This window comes from Cavia porcellus, unplaced genomic scaffold, assembly GCF_034190915.1.
Source record: "Cavia porcellus strain 051 isolate PalLab524CR breed Dunkin Hartley unplaced genomic scaffold, mCavPor4.1 scaffold_28, whole genome shotgun sequence".
Taxonomy (NCBI): domain Eukaryota; kingdom Metazoa; phylum Chordata; class Mammalia; order Rodentia; family Caviidae; genus Cavia; species Cavia porcellus.
In genome coordinates this window covers 13,607,783-13,611,241 of record NW_026947511.1, presented here as the reverse complement: position 1 = coordinate 13,611,241, position 3,459 = coordinate 13,607,783, and positions in this window count along the sequence as shown.

Sequence of the window (3,459 nt, the reverse complement as noted above, 5' to 3'; positions counted from 1 at the left end):
GCCTTCTTGTCTATCAAGCCTAAGCACACTTTCAGGTGCTACCTGCCCCACCTGCCATCTAATCAGAACCACATGAGAGAACCCTGGGAAGAACTGTCTATCTAAACCTAGTTAATTCCAGTTAACTTTCAGAAATACAAGAAACAGAAGTGAACTATTATTGAAGTATTGTGAACTCTGTGTATCAATAGACAGTTAAAACAGAAAAAGACAATTGCTATTAGAAGCAGGAACAGGAGTGGCAGAGAAGGTTTTGAGTTTATGGTCTTGAAGGTATGAAAATATTTTGAGCGAAAATATGGAGACAAAATTAAACCCAGGGTACATGGGGCAACATCAGATACTTTAATATCAGTTTGTTAATAAAATTTATACCAGCATTTTAAAATTGTATTTAATAAAAACATATAATTAAAAATAAAATTCAAAATAAACCTTGTATATATATATATATATATATATATATATATATGCCTAATGTAGGTGATTAAAATCAAGACCAACAGTTATGAAGTATCAAATGAGAAGAATTTTCTGCATAACATCTAAATTGTTTATTTTTTCATCTTTTTTCTAGTTTTTGCCTCTCATGCATCAGAAACAGACATTCTCTAACACTGGTCCATTGCAATACTAGTATTGTAGTTTTCCATTCTATGGAGACCAACTAAGTAGTTACAATAGTAAGCTGATTGCATTTAGGAGAAAATAGATGAGTCTGGTCCAGTTCCCATTTCTGCATATACTAAGACATTAAAAAAATAAACCTTTAGTCTAAATATTTTTATTGTTATTCTTTCTTGTCTTAACTTATCAACATATCATGTAGGTTTTTCATATCATTAAATGTTGCTTTGAAATATGATTATTATTGACGGAACATTATCCCATCTCTGTGTCTTTATCACATTTAATCACCTCCCAAAAATGGACTTTCAGTTTACTAATGTTTCTTTCTTTTAAGTAACTTTTGATGTTCATCTTTAAACCAGTATCAGCATCCGCGAGAGTTCTCTTAAGTTCCCAAGGGGAAGAACGACGAGAGGATGAAGAAGATAAACATAGGAACAGAAAGCTGGGCTCAGGAGGAGCCCTTCACCCGAGGGGAGGAAGAGAGTGCTGGACCACCAGTGCATGTATTTATACACTTGTAATGCAGCCCCTTTGCTTAACTAGCTCACTTCTTACACTCCATGTTCTCCCACGTCCTGAGGGCTGGAACATCCATTCACCTCCAGCACTTCATGCCCTCAGGGAATTTCACAGGTACCCTGTGCCCTTGGGGCACTCCTGTTCAGGTATTTGTGCCTTCGGCTCCACATGTGTGAAATATCACTACTTCAGTGTCTCCCAACAGCTAGTTGTACACATGGATAAAATTTTGCTTAAGAAATGAATAGCTGATCATTACTGTATATATTAATCATACATATCATGATAAAAAGTAAGACATTGAAAGATGAAATTTAGTTAAGGATAGACAGTAATTTAACACAAATTCCACCCTATTTTTGTCCCAAATAATTATTTCTTTCCAACTGAAGGTCTGTGATAGCTAACTGTTGTGTCAGTTTGAGTAAGAAATGCATAGCTTTTGGCTTGGCATCGTTCTGGGTGTGACCAAATGATGGACTTACTGAAGAAGGAAGACCCATGCTAGGTGTGAGATGCACCAACCAATAGACTTGTAGCCTGGATAGAATAAAAAGGGAAAGAAAATGAGGTCTCACTTTTGCCTCTTTGGAGGAGCTCCACACTTTATCATTGCCTTTGAATGTCCATCTTGAGCCTTCAAGCTCACTCTTTGGTTTCCAGTGTAAACTCTAGGTTCCTGATACTGACTCCAGGGGAACCCTACAGTTAGCTCCAGGTCTTCCACTTTTGACTGGATCATTTGGCTCTGCACCATGCAAATGGCCCTTTGTATTCTTCCACACTTGACACTGACAGTGACCATTGTAAGCCTATCCTATAAAATGCATGTATTTTATGCCAAACAAAAAGTATACATAGGAAAAGAAAAACTTGCATAAATATTTAAATGCTAAATTTACTGAAACACCGTGAGATTAATATAAGTGCCCCTTGGCCTCTGCAATTGCAAGAGGTGCTCAAAGTGGTGATGGTTACCTTCCAGACATTTATTAGTGTGTCAAACTGCTGTTGGGTGGCCTTGGTCATTGAGAATGCTGCACATGCATTTTCAGTGTCTTCTCTAAGCTGGCAATGTAGCGGGTTTTCTGTGATATATAACATCCTCAAGGGTCTCCCATACAAGATAAAATCAACTGTTGAAAAACACAGTGCTATTTTTGTTTTCTTCAAGTGTGTATGTTTTTTGGCAGACTCTTTGCCTGTGTCTCTGTATATAATATAAATATATGTTATCTTATATCTGTTACTGAACTCTAACTGAAACACAACCATAGCACAAGTGCTATAAATCTTAAAATAAGAAAAACTTGAAGTGGTTGCACTTTTAAAATTCTAGTCAAACATTGTATTAATGATGACAGGTCACTTTTATGTGTCTTATGCATGTTCTGAAGCAATATTGTATTGTTACATAATCACTCAAATGCTCATTTAAAGTTCAGCTTTTTAATTTTCCAACCATCTGATCTTCAGCAGATTCTTTAAAGAACTTTAATATTACTACCTCATTGTAAAGGAGACTTGTTCCATGTATGTATGTGCCATAATATCTAAGCACAGTGTAATAGGTCAAACATTATGTTTAATTTTCCAAAAATAGGTGCAGATAATAGATGATAGATTTGTGTATTATCTCTAACTCCATTTCACAGATTTTTTCCTTTTTTCTTTTCTTTTTTAATATTGTTATAATTTAGCAAGATACATTGTTTTCATATTTATTATTCTTCATATAATTTTATCACAGCAAAAAAGTATGTTATGTAGGGTTTTTTTTAAATAAACTTTGTTAAGTGATCTCAGACATCAAATCAAAAGAATGCAAGTTCAGTGATTTTTAACTCTGGGCAGACTAGAGTGAACAGATGATTGTGAGCAAATGGATATTCAGATAATATCATAAAAAAAAAGCTTTGCTGAAGAAAAGCTATTAAAGGTTCACAACACTAATCGGGTTGTCTTAGTTACTTTCTTCATTGGTGAGATTCAATACCCAACACCCACAATTTAAAGAAGAAAAGATTTATTTTGGCTTGTAGTGCTTTTAATCCACAGCCAGCTGGCTCCAAGGCAGGTTGACGTGGCAGAGAGTCATGGCAGAGGGGAACCAGTTTAGGATATCACACGTAGAGAGCATGGAGGGATGGGGGGGGGATTCACCCTTCCAGGCCACCCTTCCCCATCTATGTGCATATGAGGCTTTTGGGAGACATCTGGATATAAACCATAACAAGGAGGGAAATTTTAGAAGCTCCTTTGATAAAAATACATGATCAAAAATCTTGTGATCAGAATACCTGTTGA